The sequence below is a fragment of the Apodemus sylvaticus genome, chromosome 6 (assembly GCF_947179515.1).
Source record: "Apodemus sylvaticus chromosome 6, mApoSyl1.1, whole genome shotgun sequence".
Lineage (NCBI taxonomy): Eukaryota > Metazoa > Chordata > Mammalia > Rodentia > Muridae > Apodemus > Apodemus sylvaticus.
Genome location: NC_067477.1, coordinates 128,130,720 through 128,151,100, shown reverse-complemented (window position 1 = coordinate 128,151,100; position 20,381 = coordinate 128,130,720).

Below are 20,381 nucleotides of genomic sequence, written 5' to 3'. Positions count from 1 at the left end.
ACACCGACACTGCCACTGAGCCCAGGCTGAGTCTTGATGTTGTCTTCACTAGCCTTACAGTCCACCAGTCATGAGCCCAGCCTCAGTCTGTCCACCGCCTGCATCCTGACTTTCTCTCTCATATTACCTGAACTGTCCTCCTCAGCCTCCTCCTGCTCTCATTTTCGAGAACTCATTCCAAAAGTCAAACTCTAAAGGAGGACCTGATCCTCCCTTTTTAGAAACAGCGTAGAACTTGATTGTAATCGAACCTGTGATTTTCTGCCATTGTCCCATGTGATGATCTCATTTTGTAAGCTATCATAAACTTCTTGAATGAAGAGTCTGCTTTCCCTTCTACTGCCCACAGCTCCCATTCTGTGTCCTTACACAGACTAGAAGCTCAATAAAAGTGCATTGACAATGGAGCTGCCCAAGCAATCAACAGTATTTATCACTCATCTCTCCAAGTTAATTGCTAACAATTACTTCAATGACCCATTGTCTGAAAATGTGGCAGTCAACAATGATGGGTGTAGGTGCTAAGGAAAAAGAATTGGCAAGATTATAACAGTAGGATAAAGGGTTTTAAAATATTGTCTGGGCCTCAAAGATTATTTTCAGAGTTACATACTCATTAAATGGGGTGCCATGCAGAGGCTACGCTCTGAAGTGTGTACAGAAACTTCCAGTGTTTTCATTCGAAAGCCACTCTTTTCCTTCCTTCCTTCCTTCCTTCTCTTTGGAATGCGCTCTAGAGCCTCTCCGAGCTTGCTCACTTCCTCCGGCAGCTGGATGACCCTCTTGACTCCCAGTATCTACTGTTCATCTGCTTGGGGGTCCATGCTTCTGGCCTGCTCCTGGTCTCCAAAACAAAGTAGTGAAGAAGCCAAAAGTTTCCTGGTAAACTGAGCTCACAAAACCAAATCACTCCAGTCATTTGAAAGTGAGCCATTATCTTCCATCCTTTCTTCATATGGTTTGGCTTGGGGTCTTGCCTGGCCTGCTATATAAAGACAGAACTGTTTGTAAACTTGGATGTGGTGTTCACATGAAAAAGATTCCTGCTTGCTAAAATAGTATCATAGTTTTAAATAGTATTTTATTTTTTAAGTATGGTCTTCTGTAGATCAGGCTAGCCTTGAACTCACTGGGTAGCCCAGGATGACCTAACTCCTGCCTTTCCTTCCCACATCACCCATGCTGGAATTGCAGGCCCTGGCCACCACGTTTGCCTCTTTGAAGCCTATTAAGTGTGTGGTAACTCCTATTCATAAAAAATTAAACACATGGGTACAACACATTTGGAAAATCATTGCAGTGTTAAGAGTATTTGGATTTGTAGAAACAGAGGAGCTTGCTCTTTGATAATTCAGGAATATAAAGGATGAGGAAAGATGAATTTGAGCCCTTCTTTACCCCTGTTAAAGCTGATTTCCTCTGTCTTGACAACTTTAGAAACTACTACATACTAAAGATCTTAAAAGACCTGTAGTTTCTGTTTAAAAGTCACTTTAGCTGAAATAGCTCCCATTTGTTTCTTTATTTGCTCTTCTGTGGTATTTAGTATCAAGTGTGGAAGTAAGTACCAATTTCTCAATGACCACCTAGGCCCCCCAGCTCCACCTCACAAGGGCTTCAATACTTTGTTTACTCTGCATTCTGAAAGATCTCAGTCAGGGTCTAGTACATATTCTGAAGAAATTGGTAATGAATGAATGAACTCATCTCATAAAGATCAACTCAACTTTTAAAAAAATTTCCAATGACTTCACCAAATCCTAAGGTCCTACTTTGAAAAGATTGCTACAGAGTACAAATTTGTTCTCCAGATACAGCCATTACAAGATCTAGTCATCAGTCTCACTGAGGAGAAGAATCTGAGGTTTCAAGTACTGAAGATCTGGACTAAAATTCCAGGCCCTCTGTCCATTCTCTGCAGGGCTCAGGTGCGGTATTAATCTGAAGAGCTGGCCGACCTTGGGAAACTATGTAACCTCCCTAAGCCTGATTTAGGCTCTGGCGTAAGTCTCCAGCAGTGGTGACCACTGTGCTTCACAGGTTTTCCTAGAACAAAGCTGGAAGGTCAGCCCCTTGCCTGAGGTCGACAGATAAAGAAGACACTGAAGGCTGTATTCTCCTGAGGAACTAAATATTATGCCTTGCAGGTCAAAGGCCAGACATTATACTTCTGTGGTCCAAAGCACCAAGCTTAGGAATGAGTCTTCCAGTTGTTGGTTACCACTGTGAGAACAAGAACCGGGAGGTTCAGTGTCAGTGCAGTTGACACTGGAGAGGAAGCCACCAACATCCAGGCACTTGGCGACCACTGGCCTGTACTAGATTAGGGCTGGCTTGGGTGCCAGTCAGAGGTACTGAACAGCCCTTGAAGGAGGCTGGGTGTGGGGGGGGGGGGCGTCAAGGATGGAAAGAGGAGTTTAGTATGATTTGGGGTATACTAGATACAGGCTTGAAAAGAAACAGGTAGACACCAAAAGACTTGTAAGACCAAGTCTGGTTTCCTTAGCAACTTTGGTTGTGTGGCGTTGGTATAGCCAGTGCTGGACCACAGTTGCTCCTAGGCAGAAAGCTGAACACTGCCATGGTAAGAGTGGTGGGAGGTCCTTTCCTGACCTTGGGTAGTGTGGTCAGCCTCTTAACTATAGGTATCACATAGCAACTACAGAGCTTAAGTTTTTAATGTTTCCTTATTTACTTTTAAAATACTTTTATTTAATCTTTGACAATTTGATACATGTCTACAATAGATTTTCATTATATTATATTCACCCTCTTACACTCTCTTACTCTTTTAAATTTTTTAATTGGTCAATACAATTGTATTATATTGGCATATGCTTTTAGGTACAGTATAATGTTATACTTGAATATAATTCGGATTGGTTAAATCAAGCTAATTAACATGTTCACCGTCTCATATACTTATCATCATTTACGGAAGGAACATTTGAAATTAATCCTTAACAATTTTGAGATAAACAGTATGTTATTTACTGTGGTCACTTTGCTTTGCAGTAGATCGTTCTAAAAAATATATCAAAATAAAACAAGGCATCTGGTCCTCCTGTCAGAAACCTGCACACTTTGACCGACGTCCCCCACGGCACCTCCCTCCCACCCACCCCTAGGCTTAGCAAACAGCATCATCCTCTGTGAGTTTGACCTTTCAGGTCCCAGTCATGAGAGGCCATGCAGTGACGCTTTCCTCAATCTTGCTCAGCTCACTCAGCTCAACATCTTATTATTCTACTGTGCTCGGTTTGAAGACCGAGGACAAATCATCTTCAATTTTAAGACATTCCCCCTCCCTGCCCCACTCCAGCCCAGCTCCCCCCACCCCACCCCTGCTCCTGCCCCACTCCAGCCCAGCTCCCCCACTCCCTGCTCCGCTCCCAGCGCCCCCCCCTGCCCCCCTGCCCTGCTCGCTTCCTCTAGCCCTGCTTGCTCCAGCTCTCCTCACTCCTTAAGATACTTCTTAATTACTGTCTACTACAGATGCTTGGGTATTTGTTGCGTGCGTGAGCATGGATGGATGGATGTGTGTACATGTGTGCGCATGTGCCTGTGGAGGTCAAACGTTGACATCAGGTATCTTCTTCAGTTGCTTTCTACCTTACTTTCTGAAACAGACTCAGTGACTCTGGAGGTCACTGGTTGCTGGCAATGTCTGCCCAGTGAGCCCCAGCAGCGTCCTGTCTCCACTCTCCAGCACTGGGGTTATAGGTGAACACCACCATGTCTGGGTCCTTACACAGCCTCTGTGGGTCCGAGTTCACATGCCCATGCTTGCACAGCCAGCACTTTACCCGTTGAGCCATCTCTCTAACCTGAAACGTTCGGACATTTTGACATTTGCTTGTGTTTTGAAGATAAATGTATTTTCCCCATTCGTTCATATTCCAGGCACAGGGAGCGCCTCTCAACGGATATTCACTTTTATGTTGAATAATTCTTTCCCTAAAGAAAGCCACACAGAGTTTTCTTTGTTCATATAAATAGCAAGGAGACCCGTTCTTTTTATTTCATAATTAATGGGTTGGAAAGAAAAAACTGTGGGGGAGGGGGAGTAGAATCAATGACTTTTCACCTAAATTGTATATTTTGTTTTGAAAAAAATTTCACTTTCTAAATATATAGACTGGAAGTCTTACACAGAACTACTATTTGCTAAAGACCAAATGCTCCTGTGTATTTAAAAACTGTAAACCCCAGGAGTGATGGCACACATCTGTAATCCCAGGACTCAGGAGGCCGAGGCAGGAGAGTCAGGAGTTCAAGGTCAGCCTAGGCAACTTGAAACCGTGTCTTAAACAAAAACATAACAAAAAAGGGAAGAAAAGATATATGACATATACACATTAATATGTACACTATACACAAGTTTACTTTTTGAAGCCTTTATGGCACCTAATAAAAATTTAAATTAATAATAATAATTTATTATTTAACCTAGCAAAACACCCTTGTTACTTTATGAAGCCACCAGCAAGAAGTAGAGGGTGAGACCAATATTAGAAGTTTAGTTAGGTATATTAAGTTTAGTACAGACAGACAGAAATGGACCAGGTAGGCCATTCTATGTAAACCTTGCTTTACAGAGGAAATTACAAAAAGAATTATCCCAGGGCCACAGCTCACGCTAAGCTGTGGAGGACCTGAGCCACTGTACTCATTCCTGCGGCTGCAAATGACTCCTCTGGAGCAAGAGGAGCAGACTCAGGAAGGAGCCAGCCACCTTCAAGGGCTGACCTCAGCCTGACCACGCCTATGCTCCTGAAGCCCACTTGATCTGGGCAATGTTTCTTTTATGTAGCAGATTACTTAGCCAGCCAGCCCAGCCTGAGTTAAGGCAATTTATCTTCCTTTATTTTCACTTTTATTATCTTCATCTTGTATAGCTCTGGGGATTGGACCCAGGGCCTTGTAAATTCTAGATAAGCCCTCTACCATTGAGACACAGCCTCGACCCTGGGATCCTTTGGCACCATCTTTCCTGTTTATAGCCCCAGGCCTTTGGAGATGGGAGGTAGGGGGGATCTGGAGATCAAGGTCATCTCTAGGTACATAAATTTGAGGCTGGTTTGAGATTTCTAAGTGCCTGTCTCAAAAACCCAAAGCCAGAGCCAGGGAGGCCCTCAACTCTGGTGAGGGACTTGTGGAGGAAGGAGAAAATTGACTCCACCAAGTCGCCCTCTGACCTCACATAGACCTTGGTACAAGCACACACCAAAAATGTAATTCTTAAAAACCAAAGGTGTCATGGCTCCATGTCCTCTCTGGTCTCTGCGTTCTGTGGATGCCGCCCCACCCATCCCTCAACCTTTCTGGGCTCTACCCGGGAACTGGGCTAGCTCTGGCACTTCTCTCCTGGTTTTCATGATGTTCCACTAGAGCTTGGTTCTGCTTTTGCTGTTGTTCTTTTTGTTTGGTTTGGTTTGGTTCGATAGGGTCTCATGAAGCTCGGGCTAGCTTTGAACTTCTGGGCCTCTGCCTCCACTTCCCAGGCCCTACAGTGCAGGCAGGCACCAGCACACTTGGAAAATGCTACTTTTCTAGGTTGCCATAACATCTGTCCACATTCCTATGATGATAGTTACATCAAATAGTTAATTTAAATGTTTCATGTCTAGGTGATAAGGATCTCTTATATTTTTGGTTGTGAGCCTAGCCTTTAATGGCTGAGTCCTCTCTCCAGTCCGAAATGAGGATCTCAGATAACTCAGGGTGCCTGAAAATCTCCTGAATTATACGCAAAATTCTAAGCAGATTCATTTCTTCTGAGGAAAGGAGGTAGAGCTACATCTGTCTATCAAAGGGTTAAAAATTACTCCCTCAAAAATAAATGAGGCGTCACTGCACGAGATTAGACAAGTCCCTGGGAAATACAGTGAGTTCCATTCTTTAGAGTTTCTGTCTGAAGATGACCCCTGTTTGCTGACTGAGAAACATTTAAATGTTTATTATTTATGCTAGTACTAATATATTACAAATCCACTTCCTTACTCATGGTTTTCTTTTTCCTCAATCCTCTGCCTTAGCTTTCCCAGTACTTCACATGCCAAGCACACATGCCAGGTGATTACAGGCATGTGCTTCCAGCACACTGGATAAAAGCAAAGACAGGCAAGGACTTACAGCAAAATCCTGAGTTTTACGGGGATGGGCGAGAGGTGGGAAGGGCTTCTTGGGCTTCCTCTTCTCTCGGCTGCTTCACATCTCTTTGTTTGCTTCTCAGAATGGTTTTGCTTCTACATTTGTTAGTGGGGTGGCGCACATCCCACTGCACACATGTGAAGGTCAAAGGACGTTATGAGAGTTGGTTTCCCCTCTACCACATGGATCCTGGAGGTTGAGCTCAGGACATCCGACTCGGCAGCAAGTGCTACGGCCAACCGCCTCACTGACACCAGTCTGAGATAATGGCGCACTTAGTAGTTTTGAATTTTTCAAATGAGCTTTTAAACTGTGATTTTATAACTACTTATCTTAAATTGCTTTATTATTTTATATGTACGCCTGTTTTATCTGTATATATGTTGTCCACCATGTGTGTACAGTATCCACAAAGGCCAGGAAAAGGTGTCAGAACTCCTGGAACTAGAGTTGAGAGCTGTTGTGTGGGTTCTGGGAATCATAGCTGGGTCCTCTGGACGCATAGTATCCCTCCTTCTAAAGACAGGTTCTCACTCTCCATAGCTCAGGCTGATTCACTAAGTAGCCCAGGCTGGCCTTGAACTCTCAGTAATCTCCTGCCTTTGTCTTCTGAGTGCTGCTGGGCTTATGCACTGGCAGGACTTTTTTCTAAGTATGGCCGACATACTTCAAATCTTGGCTCTTTGATTAATTTAGTTTTGTGATCATGAGGAGGTAAGTAATCTTTGGACTAGGCACATAGGTCAGTACTTGCTAAGCAAGCGTGAGGATCTGGGTTCAGATACCCAGCACTACCCCACAAAGCCATCTGTCACTCCAGTGCCAGGAAAGGATGGAGACAGGCAGATCTTGGGAACCTGCTAGCCATCCATCCACCCTAACTGAAACTGTGAGTACCAGGTTCATGGAGAGTCCTTGCCTCAAAAAAACAAGGTGGAAAGTGACAGGGAAGAGCCCAAGGTTGGCTTCTGGCCTACACATACACACTGGCAAATGCACCTGCACATGCGTGTGCTTGTACATACGCACCCCACAGCCCACACACAAAATGGAAATTCAAATTACAGATTCACTAACCTCAGCTGTAAATGGGCATTATACAGGTTGTCTTGTCTAGACCATATGGTTATAATGTGACAAAGCCAGAATAAACAGGGACTCAGCATATTAGTTCATCTTGCCAGAGGACTTTTGTAGTCCCCCAATTGTTCCAAACAGAGATCAACAGTTTATTAATTAAAACAGTTCATTCCTCGTCAGTACAGTCAGTCAGCATCCATACGTAGAGTAAGAATCTGAAGTGACACGGCTGTTTATAGGGTGGCTATTATCTCTGGCTTCTACCTATAGAAATTCTTGTCTTTTAGTTGTTGACAGTTTTCAGAGGCTTACAAAGTTCTCCCACCTGTTCTCCGTAGCATGCTTCTATCTCCAGAAGGAGCACTGCTCGGCACTACTCTGTCCATCTGTCTGTGCTCCCACTACAACAAGGTCTGTGTGGTTTTCACTCACCTCGTGCCCCGTCTCCAGCAGGAGACATCACATCAGGTTTTGGAAGTCTTCTTCCTGATTACTCTAGAGGGTCTATAAAAGACAAAATGCTGTTGGCAATGACAACTACCTTACATTCTGTACCATTTTCCCCATATAATTGTGTGATGCAATCGGATTACATTTTTTTATTTCCCTGTAAAAATTCTCTTGTTCCAATTCATGCTAAGAAAAAAAAATCAAGTCCTTGTGTCCCTTCCCTTCAGCATTTATCCCTTCGGGTGACTGGTAAGATAAATTCCCACGCACTTACGACTATAGCTAGACTACTACAGCATGACCTGGGGTGGGGGCCTTTGCCCCATCAGGAGTTCAGAGCAGCTGATCTGACTCTAAAGTCAGGGTTGCTTCCTCAGTCTCTCACACTGAAGAGAGTATCCCATACTGAAGTCTCGAGAAGCTATGTCAAGGGACAAGTGGAATGGGTTGCAAGAAGTTTTTCCATAGCAGGCTGACTGAGGTGCTCTGCCAAAAAATTGAGAATTCACTTGGGAAACACTCCGATTTGTGTGCTTCCGCTAGCAGCGGCAGATCCAAGCCGGCTGATTTTTAAAGCTTTTGTCCTTTGAAGCTAGGGGACAGCTTAGCTGCTCACTCCACCCACAGGAAAGCCTTCAGCAGGAGCACACACTCACCTGCCCTGAGGCTCAGGGGCATGCGGGCTGAAGGAGGGAGAGGACCGGGACAGGGACACCATGACTAAGTCGCCTTCGCCGTCCCCTTCAGCCCTGGTGAACCTGTGTTTACTGCCAGCTCAGCTCTTTGTAAATTTCCCTTAACCTTGCTGTGCCTTTTTCTATAGATATTGGCTTCATACATGGTGCTGCACTTTATTCTAGAGGCATAAAAGTGGCGATGCCAAGCCTGATGTGGCATCCATCACACTGCCAGTTGGCACCCAGAACTGATCCATCTTCCCCCAAGCCCTTGGTCCATTAATTACCCTATTAAATGACTCAATTCCCCTTTCTCCCTCATGGTTAGCTATAGCCCTGAGTCAAGGTCTTTATCCACAGGGCTAGATGCAATAGTGTGGTTTCCTGTTAAAAGAGAAAACACCTCTTATGTCCCCCTCTCCTGCCTGCCGGTTGAATCCCAGTGTGGAGTGCAGCCCCATCATCCTTCTGGACTAAAAGGTGCTGGCCAAGAATGAGCAACACAAAAGAACCCGAGTCCCTCATCAGAGTGACAATCCAATAGCTCTGGACGATGTGGCTTCCCAGTTTTCTTGCTTATGTTTTTAGGAATATGAGAAAGAAGTGTCTTGTTTAAAGCCCTATTTATTAGCTTGACTTTTTCCATCACAGACAGATGATCACAATCCTTATGCTAGCCCCCTAGGAAATTATGTAGAAACAAGAATTGTTTTTAATTCTGGAACATTCCCTCAGAGACTATGCTTTCTACTTATTGATGACAAATGGCCCACTCTTCAGTGTTCTCTCTGGTATCCCTCCTGTCCCCTCCTGTCCCCTCCTGTCCCCTCCTGTCCCCTCCTGTCCCCTCCTGTCCCCTCCAGCCCCCTCCTGACCCCTCCAGACCCCTCCAGCCCCTCCTGTCCCCTCCAACCCCTCCTGTCCCCTCCAGACCCCTCTAGCCCCTCCTGTCCCCTCCAACCCATCCAGCCCCTCCTGTCCCCTCCAGCTCCTTCTGTCCCCTCCAGCCCCTCCTGCCCCTCCTGTCCCCTCCTGTCTCCTCCAGACCCTCCTGTCCCCTCCAGCCCCTCCTGCCCCCCATCCCCTCCTGTCCCCTCCAGACCCTCCTGTCCCCTCCAGCCCCTCCTGCCCCCCATCCCCTCCTGTCCCCTCCAGACCCTCCAACCCCCTCCTGTCCCCTCCAGCCCCCTCCTGTCCTCTCCTGTCCCCTCCAGCCCCCTCCTGTCCCTTCCAGCCCCTCCTGTCCCCTCCAGCCCCCCTGTCCCCTCCAGCCCCTCCTGCCCCCCTGTCCCCTCCTGTCCCCTCCAGACCCTCCAGACCCTCCAGACCCTCCAGCCCCCTCCTGTCTCCTCCAGCCCCCTCCTGTCCCCTCCTGTCCCCTCCAGCCCCTCCAGCCCCTCCTGTCCCCTCCAGACACTCCAGCCCCCTCCTGTCCCCTCCAGACCCCCCAGTCCCCTCCTGTCCCCTCTATCCCCCTCCTGTACCCTCCTGTCCCCTCCAGACACTCCTGTCCCCTCCAGACCCTCCAGTCCCCTCCTGTCCCCTCCAGACCCTCCAGTCCCCTCCTGTCCCCTCCAGACCCCTCCTGTCCCCTCCTGTCCCCTCCTGTCCCCTCCAGACCCTCCAGACCCTCCAGCCCCCTCCTGTCCCCTCCTGTCCCCTCCTGTCCCCTCCAGACCCTCCAGACCCTCCAGTCCCTTCCTGTCCCCTCCAGCCCCCTCCTGTCCCCTCCAGACCCTCCTGTCCCCTCCAGACCCTCCAGCCCCCTCCTGTCCCCTCCTGTCCCCTCCAGACCCTCCAGACCCTCCTGTCCCCTCCCGTCCCCTCCTGTCCCTTCCAGCCCCCTCCTGTCCCCTCCAGCCCCCTCCTGTCCCCTCCAGCCCCCTCCTGTCCCCTGTCCCCTCCAGACCCTCCTGTCCCCTCCAGACCCTCCAGCCCCCTCCTGTCCCCTCCAGCCCCCTCCTGTCCCCTCCAGACCCTCCAGCCCCCTCCTGTCCCCTCCTGTCCCCTCCAGACCCTCCAGACCCTCCTGTCCCCTCCCGTCCCCTCCTGTCCCTTCCAGCCCCCTCCTGTCCCCTCCAGCCCCCTCCTGTCCCCTCCAGCCCCCTCATGTCCCCTCCAGCCCCTCCAGCCCCCTCCTGTCCCCTCCAGCCCCCTCCTGTCCCCTCCTGTCCCCTCCAGACCCTCCAGACCCTCCTGTCCCCTCCAGACCCTCCAGCCCCCTCCTGTCCCCTCCAGACCCTCCAGCCCCCTCCTGTCCCCTCCTGTCCCCTCCAGACCCTCCAGACCCTCCTGTCCCCTCCCGTCCCCTCCTGTCCCTTCCAGCCCCCTCCTGTCCCCTCCAGCCCCCTCCTGTCCCCTCCAGCCCCCTCATGTCCCCTCCAGCCCCTCCAGCCCCCTCCTGTCCCCTCCAGCCCCTCCTGTCCCCTCCAGACCCTCCAGACCCTCCTGTCCCCTCCAGACCCTCCAGCCCCCTCCTTTCCTCTCCAGCCCCATCCTGTCCCCTCCAGACCCTCCTGTCCCCTCCTGTCCCCTCCAGCCCCCTCCTGTCCCCTCCAGCCCCCTCCTTTCCTCTCCAGCCCCATCCTGTCCCCTCCAGACCCTCCTGTCCCCTCCAGCTCTCTATTTTGTCCCTGCTCTTTGTTTATCGGTTACCATTTGAGCTCTCCAGCTAGGAACTTCAGCCACTCTTTGAGAAAGAAAGAAATTAAGATTTCGGATTCTTTGTGGATTATAGGCTGACAGTATTTTTTAGCCACGTAGTGTAAAAGGCGTGTGCTTGGTGGTAAGGGACCTTTTTAAAATGATGCTCCTTCTGCAAGGAGCCTGCAGTCTAATGGCAAAAAAATGAGTCACACAAATAACTCGGACCCACAATGTAGTGTGAAAAATGGAGTAAGTTCAGAGGACAAAGGACGAGCCCTGGCTTCAAGGAGACAGGCTTTGAGCTGAGCTTTGCAGGAAATGGTAAAACACTGGATCACAACAGAACATGGTGTAGAGGTGGGTGGGGATCCTAGGGAGGTGGTAAATAGAATAGGGGTGAATCTGGACCGACAGACTGGGCACAGATGGATGGCCATGAACACCTTCTTTGGAGGCTGGCACGCAGTGGAGAGAGCAGTCGCTGAGGTTTTCAAGTACAGAAGCAACAGATCAGGTTAAGGACTATCCAGAGAAGCCAGCTGCAAAGAGGCCAGGGAGCGAGGCCCCTTTAATAACTCAAGAAAAGACAACCATGGCCTGAATTTTAAAAACTACTCTTAGGAAAGGACACAAATGGACATGGCTGTCGATGGTGCCTTGCTTGGCTTAAGAAAACGAGTTGGAAAAAAAAAAAAAAACAAAAAAAAAAGCAAACAAACAAAAAAAAAAAAGAAAACGAGTTGGACTCACAGATTCAGAGGTAGAAAATATAACTATAACAGATTTTACAAAAGTAAACTGACTGGAACCGAGAAACTAAAACTTGAGCATTCTGTAATAATGAACTTGTTGTGTGCACAATATTAATAGAACCTTAACTTTATTTAGAAATGCATTGGCTATAAGAGATAGGAAAGGTGGCCACAGAGAGCCTTCATAAGGACAAGCACTGCTGGGGTGGTGATGCACACACTGCTGGGTGTGGTGATGCACACACTGCTGGGTGTGGTGATGCACACACTGCTGGGGTGGTGATGCACACACTGCTGGGGTGGTGATGCACACACTGCTGGGGTGGTGGTGCACACACTGCTGGGGGTGGTGATGCACACACTGCTGGGGGTGGTGATGCACACACTGCTGGGGGTTGTGATGCACACACTGCTGGGGGTGGTGATGCACACTTACAATCCTGGCATTCGGGAGGCTGAGACAAAAAGAGCTACACGAGTTAGACCAGCCTGGGCTACACAGGGAGTTCAAGTCCAGGGTGGAATACATGGGAAGAGTCTTTCTTACTTCCCCCCAATACAAGAAAGAAATACAGTAAGGGCTGGGGCGTAGCTCGGTGATAAAATGTTTACTGAGTTTGTGCAGTGCCCTGGGTTTATCCCCCCAGCACTGGAAAAGGGGTTGGTGGTTGGTGGGGGGATTCCAAAGAAATATGGCCATCAGTGAAATAGTAGCAGGGTATTTTACACTGCCCAGTTCTCTCTCTCTCTCTCTCTCTCTCTCTCTCTCTCTCTCTCTCTCTCTCTCTCTCTCTCTCTCTCTCTCTTTCTCTCTCACTGTCTGTCTTATTATATAATCCAGACTAACCTGAACAGAAGTCACTGCATAGCCCAGGCTGGCCTTAAACTTATGCTAACCCCACCTTAGTTTCCCACAGAGCTCTGATTACAAGGATGCATCACCAAGCTGGTTTAAGGTCTTCCACATCTCCCAAGTTATCTCTATATACATCTTTATGGACCATCTTTAGGGGAGGAGACTCTTTAGAGAGCATGAAAATTTTGTAATATCTGTTTCTGTGTTGCTCACTAAAACCACACCAGCATAGCCTGAGGCAGCATGGAAAGGGCTTGGCATGAACCCTTAAATAGCTTTGAGTTAAGTAGGACCCAAAGACAAATCCAAGACGCCTCAGGAAAAGTCCTTTAGATGTCTTCAGACGGACAAACTCGGGCATCTGAACAGCAGCTGCTTTCTACACGTCTGACTATTCTAGAAAGATCATGTCTTCATCAACAAGGCAGGAACCATCAAGAGCCAACTCTCTGAGCTATGGAGCAGAAGAACACCCTGTATAATCCTGAGTGGTGTGCGCTCTGTTTAGCTCATCTTATTTGGAGCACTGAACCTTAGAAACAAAATGATTTTCTTTTTCATCAGTGGTTCTGGTAGCTTTCTCCAGAGGCACGGGTGATTAATCAAATCCCAGGGGCCTGACAGTAGCAGTGAGAGATGCAGCAGTGAGAGGTGTGTTCAGTTAAACTGGACTCCTGTCTTAAGCAAATTGGGTGGCTGAGGGGAGGGGTCTAAAAGAGGACAGAGTTGGTAATGTGACCCTATCCCTGAAAATAGAATCATTCTCTTAATGATTTTTACATTTTATAGAACTCCAGAAACTAAGAAAAAATGTTAGACAAATTAATTACACTCCTGTCCTAAATTCAAAACCAACTGTTCTTTTAAAGCGCCACGGTGCCCTGTATCTGCAATCCCAACACTTGGGGAAGGTGGAGGCAGAAGGGTCAGAAGTTCAAGGTTCTGGCTATCTATACAGCTTGAGGTCTCAAATACAAGAGACTTTGTCTCAAAAACCAACAAAATATCCAGTGTTCTTCATCTGGGGCATAGGGAGGGTTCTATAACTTGGTTTCAAACTATCTACAATCTGAAATGGCATGCAAAAATGTTTCATTTTACTTTAAAAAAAAAAAGATAGAAAGACTACTTTCCAAAGGTCCTTGAAGTCCAGTTTTGCTTCCCCTCAAAGATAAGAATTACTGTTCTTAAAGGGGCAAAGGAAGCAACTGAGGGAGGTGAACAAGGGTGCTCCCTGACGTTGCCTGGGGCGTACGGGTGGCTACGGAGGTATACACACTCCAGACAAGGGAACAGGGAGGAGCGAGAGGCCTTTCACTTCTGCTCCAAAGAAATCAAGCAAATGCACGTGAAGTCTACGCTTGGGACTTCTTAGTTAATGCTTAGCTTGAAATAATTTCATTTCTATTTATATTAGAAGTTAATACCAGGGCTGATGAGTTGAGAGATCCGTGATTATAAGCACTAGCTTCCAAAGCACACGGGTTCGATTCCCAGCACCCACATGGCAGCTCACAGCTGCCTGTTAATGCCAAGATCCAACACCCTCACAGAGACATACATGCAGGCAAAACACCATTGCTCTTAAAAAAAATAAATTATTTTTTAAGTTAATGACAGAGTTCAGAGGTAGAGTATACCCAGCAGGTATAATGCCCTGAGTATAATCCCCAACACTGAAAAATAAAAACAGTATGATGTTTCTTTCAAAAGCCCTAGTTTTAACACAAGTTTAGCACTGTCTCTGCAGAGCCATGGTCATCAACAAAAAACGTGACTACTAACTAGAATTAGTGGAGGCTGTTTTGGGCTAAGAGTGCCAAAACCCTTTCACACAAATTTCTGATCATTTCTGTGGAATCCTTCCCAAGTGACCTTCAGTGAAACATCAGTATTGTGCATGACATAATTCTGTATTGAAAGGGGCTACTTGAAGAAGGAAAGAGGACAAAGATAAGTCTCTATGTCCAGACAGTGCTGTCTCAGCATCTAAAATGCATGTAACTGAAGTACTAACTGTTATGGAAGCAAACACCTTCAAAAAAGAATAGTAAGTTTTTGAGTAAAGTCTGTGTTTTGCATTTTCATCAGACCCCAAGTCCCCATGAAGTGTTTTGAAATGTTTCACAAATAAATACCTTTGTGTAATGAACTCATCTGTATGCAGGCTCTGTCAGCACAACTGTTACTGTCCACAGAACAGCTCTGACCAAAATTCCTCTACCCTTGTTCCTGGTCGGAGAGGCAGCGGTAACCTAACCATCCGCATTCCTCATCTTCTCCATGCGTTCATTGTTCTTAATCCCAAAGACGCAAGCATGAGCTGCCTTGCAAATAAAATAATTCTCTCATTCTCTCTTTAAAACTGTTCTTAAAGTTAACCCAGCTTCAACTAAATACGTAAATGTGCAGAACCACTTCAGTCCCCAGACATTTCAGGAGCTGACAGCCTGCAAAGGTAGATTCAAACATAAATGCTAATCAAGAAAATGAATGAATGTTTTACAAATTGTAACTCCTAAGGCAAAAGTTACTAATTTGAATGTCTGCCTTAAATAAATGTTACTCTATTTTGAACTTGATTAGTACACCACAGATAAATATGGGTGGCTTTGTTCTCTTATAAAAATATTTCCCCTTCCGTGATTCTCCAGGCGTGTACTTACCCCATGGTGCCTGCTGTGGTTAGCTCATTCTCAGACCAAGGCTTATCTGGATTCTGAAGTAACTTAGATCACAGCTGTGGAGAGGATTGCCTTCCCTTGATAGGAGACTGTCATATGCTAACAGGCTTTTAAATGAGGGAAACTGGTGTGTCTTCTAATTACATAAGCTCCAGGTCAACTAATCAAATGAGTGAGCTGAGTCTGCTTTCCAAGGCTGAGAGAGAGGAAGAGCTTCACTCAGGGGAGGACTTCAGCACCTTAGAGAAACAAGACTCCCATCCTGGAAAGTTACTACTACTAGGCAAAGTTACATATGGGAAAAGTAAAACATATATTTTGACGCCATAAATACACTGAAGAAACCTTTAGGGAGAGCTTTGGCTCACTGCAAAGCCGGTGCTCTTCTCTGGAGTATTTCCCAGATGGTCTGGATCGACACTGTATGCCCTGGTTCCTGAGAGCATCCGCTCACCTCAGTTTAACTTCTCTGGTAGTTAACTCCTAATAAATGGCAGCACAATAAATACTATTTAATTTAAAGCAATACTTACCAAAGCTAAGCAACACATTCAAAAATGTCTAATTATTATTATTTGGAAGGGCTGAGGCGGGATTTATTTGAGCACTATAGTCTTTTAAAATGAACAACAAAGCTATTACAAAAATAAAATACCACTTTTAATACTTCAAAAGATATTTGAACCCAAATCTATATTAGCACACTAAAGAATAAAAAAGTCACTATGACAATGACATTAAGAAACACATTTACAATAAAGAAACACATTTACAATATTTTAAGTGAAATATGACACAATGTACTCATTTCAACACTTTTTTTTATCAGTTTTGGAATAGAGTTTTAGAAAAAAATCAGATCTTTACATCTTTAATGTAATTTTAAAACTATAGATGATATATACTACTTTGTTAATTTTTTCCATTCAAATTTTATTTCATTTTTAATTGAACATATTTATGGGTATAGTATAATAATTCAGTAATGCAGTTCTGATACTTTTAAACATTATTTTATCTGGAAAAGTAGCTTTCTAGGGGCCTGGAAATTTAGCTTAAGATTTCTGAGCACAGACTATGTGATAACTACAGATTTACATTTGAGAAATTGAGATATAGTTCATATATAGTACATAAAACTGTTCCTTTAATTGAATAATTCAGTATATCTTAATATATTTACAAAAATATTTTATTAAGAATGCCAAGCATACCTATGTGTTTTGCTCAGCCCCACCCCCACCTCCCCTCCTCCCCTCCCCTCCCCCTGTGACTTGGTGTGCTTTTGTAAACCCCCATGGATGTGCATGAGTGTAGGACCTCTGCTGGAGGTGGGCAGCCTCTCAGGGGCTGCATCCCTGAAGCAAAGACTGTCCCTCCCCAGCAGTCATCAGTGGCTCACAGCATCTTACTTGGGGGTGGGCCTCATGAGCCCCTCCTCAATCCAGGGATTTGGGGCTGGCTTTCTTTTCTCCTCCTCCCCCCCTCCTCCTCTTCTTCTTCTTATTCCTCCTCCTCCTTCCTCCCCTTTGCCTTTTCCCCTCTTTTCTCCTTTTCCCCCTTTCTCCCCTTTCCCTCCTATTCCCCCTTTTCCCTTTTCCTTCTTTCTCCTTCCCCTTCCCCCTTTCCTTTTTCCTCTTTATTTTCCTTCTCCTTCTCTTTCTTCTCCTCTTTTTCTTCTTCTTCTTTTTTTGAACAGGTACTCATGTAGACAAGTCTGTCCAAAAATGACCCTGAACTCCTGATTCTCCTACCTTTCCCTCCAAGATGTTGGGATTAAAGACATGCCCCCCACTAGCAGGCTTTTTCAGGACTATGCAAGCATCACCACCATCTAGCTCTCCAGTTCTTCCATCATGCCTTTTTTTGTTTTGTAATTTCTTAAAATTTGGGGCTGGAGAGATGACTCAGCAGTTAGGGCACTGACTGCTCTTCCAGATGACCCTGGTTCAATTTCCAGGATGTACATGGCAGCTCATAGATGTCTGTAACTACAGGATCTGACACCTTCACACAGACGTACATGCAGGCAAAACACCAGTCCACACTTAATTAATTAGTTAATTAGTTAATTTAATTAAAAATATTTAAATGCATTGCTTAAGAATTTCGTATGCACACACTATGTATTGCGAGTATATCCACCCCAGCCCTTCCCCATCTCCCTCCTCCAACCTCCCCTGCTCTCCCACCAAAGCTCCTCTCAGCTTTATGTCATTAAAAAAATATCTTACTGAATCCAGTCAGTGCTGCATGTGAATGTTTAAAACTGTGATTTCTGAAGATGCAGTTTAGTCCTCATTCTGGTGTGCCAAGCACTTCTCCAGCTGGGCTCTTCCCAGGCCCTGGCTGTCTTGGAGCTAGTTCTGTAGACCAGGCTGGCCTCAAATTCACAGAGATCCACCTGCCTCTGTCTCCTGAGTGCTGGGATTAAAGGCGTACTGCCTGGCTTCAAATTAATTATTTTTAAGAAAAGATAGTTGTTTAATTTTGTGTGTGTATGGGCATACACCTGTGTGCCCACACACACACACACAGGTCCTCACAGAGACCAGAAGAGAAGTCAAATGCCTCTAAGAGGGAGTTATTGGCTTTTGTGAGCCCCCTAATGTGGGATCTGAACTCATCATGAGCAGCAAGTGCCCTTTGCTGCTGAGCTGACTCAGCCCAGATCAACTTTTTGAAATATGGCCGTTCCATAGGTCGTTTATCCAGTCTGCTACTTGCTTTGTTATGTGGAGGCTCTAGTTTAATATATGCTTTTTGTGTGTTCTCATATTGCTTGCCTGTGGGGTTTGGTGCCATACCAAACCAAGACCATATACCACATGAGATATATCCCGAAGATACTTCACCATACAAAAGCTGTTTCAACATATGAAAATGAGCCAGTGTGAGATACAGCATATGAACAGAATGAAGAACTTAAAACCCACATGCTCAGGAGAGATGGCTCAGCCCTCAAGAGTGATTCCTGATTTTACAGAAGACCCAATTTTAGTTCCCAGCACCCACACTGGGCAGCTCAAAACTGTCTATAACTTGGCTCCGGAGGAATCTAATGTGTTCTTCCAGCTTCCATGGGTATCTCCCCTCCCTCATAAAATTAAATGTATCTATTTTAAAATCATATAATTGGCCTTGTGTGGTGTCATAAGCCTTTAATCCCAGCACTCAGGAGGTAAAGGCAGATGGATCTTTGTGAGTTTGAGGTCTATAGAGCAGCAAGGGCTACACAGACACACCCTATCTTGAAAAAAATGAACAACAAAAAAAGGTAATCTAAAAAACTTATAGGGAACACTTAATAATTTGAGAATTAAAATATAATAAAAAAAAAACAAGCTGGGTGTGACAATTCCCATCTGTAATTCCAGAACTCAGCAGATGGAGACAAAAGGGCTGTGAGTTTGAAGGCAGTCTAGGTTGTGTGCATTCCAGGCCAGCCTAAGCCACAGAGTGAGTGCCTGTCTTAGAAAGGCAAAAAAGGAAGGAAGGAAGAGAGGGGAGACGGCAGCTGGGAGCTGATCCTAGGCCAATGCTCCATACCCAAATACCAGTAAAGAGAGATGGCCTCCCAAGAGTGCAGACACGCTTGTGAGCACAGGTAAGACCCCCACTTCTGCTCAGAGGGACCAGTCCAGAGCCATAGAGCGAGCCATCAGGACACAGGAACCAAAGAACAGTCGGAGACAGGATTCTTCTGTATCTGCATCCCGAGCTGACCCTGTGTCACGGCTCTCCATATCCAAATTCCTCCTGGAGAGACCTGGTTTCCCAGGAGTACTGGCACAAAGGCTTGCAGGAGGGACAATCTACAGTCAGAGACAGCAAGACCAGATAACACCAGGGATAACCACATGGCGAGAGACAGGGGCAAGAACATAAGCAACAGACACCAAGGCTACTTGGCATCATGAGAACCCAGTTCTCCCACCACAGTGAGCCCTGGATACCCAACACACCAGAAAAGCAAGACTCTGATTTAAAATGACATCTCATGATGATGATAGAGGACTTTAAGAAGGTCATAACTCCCTTAAAGAAATACAGGAGAACACAGGTAAACAGCTACACGTCCTTAAAGAGGAAACACAAAAATCCCTTAAAGAATTATAGGAAAACACAACCAAACAGGTGAAGGAATTGAGCAAAACCTTCCAGGAGCTAAAAATGGAAATAGAAATAATAAAGAAATCACAAGGAATACAACCCCGGAGATAGAAAACCTAAAAAGAAGATCAGGAATCATAGATGCAATCATCACCAACAGAATACAAGAGATAGAAGAGAGAATCTCAGATGCAGAAGATACCATAGAAAACACTGACACAACAAAAGAAATACAAAATGCAACCTAAAACTCCTAAACCTAAAAGCTCCTAACCTAAAACATCTAGGAAATCCAGAACACAATGAGAACACCAAACCTAAGGCAGAATATAATCAGACTCAGGGCTGAAATCAACCAGGTAGAAACAACAACAACAACAAAAATATACAAAGAATCAACAAAAGCAGGAGCTGGTTCTTTAAGAAAATCAACAAAATAGATAAACCCTTAGCCAGACTAACAAGAGGGCACAGAGACTGTATCCAAATTAACAAAATCAGAAATGAAAAGGGAGACATAACAACAGAAACTAAGGAAATTTTTTAAAAAGTCATCAGATCTTACTACACATATTCAACAAAAATGGAAAATCGGGATGAAGTAGACAATTTTCTAGACAGATACCAAATACCTAAGTTAAATAATAATCAGATAAACCATCTAAACAGTCCCACAACCTCCAAAGAAATAGAAACAGTCATTAAAAGTCTCTCAACCAAAAAAGCCCAGGACCAGATGGTTTTAGTGCAGAATTCTATCAGACCTTCAAAGAAGACCTAATATCAATACTCTTTAAACTATTCCACAAAAGAGAAACAGAAGGAACACTACCCAATTCATTCTATAAAGCCACAATTACACTGAGTATTCTCCCTTGGAGATGGAACTGTTTCTGTCTAATCAGGAACTTGTCGCACAATTTGCTTTCATAGAGGACTTCATAAGAGATTTTTTTCTACTTCTATCATG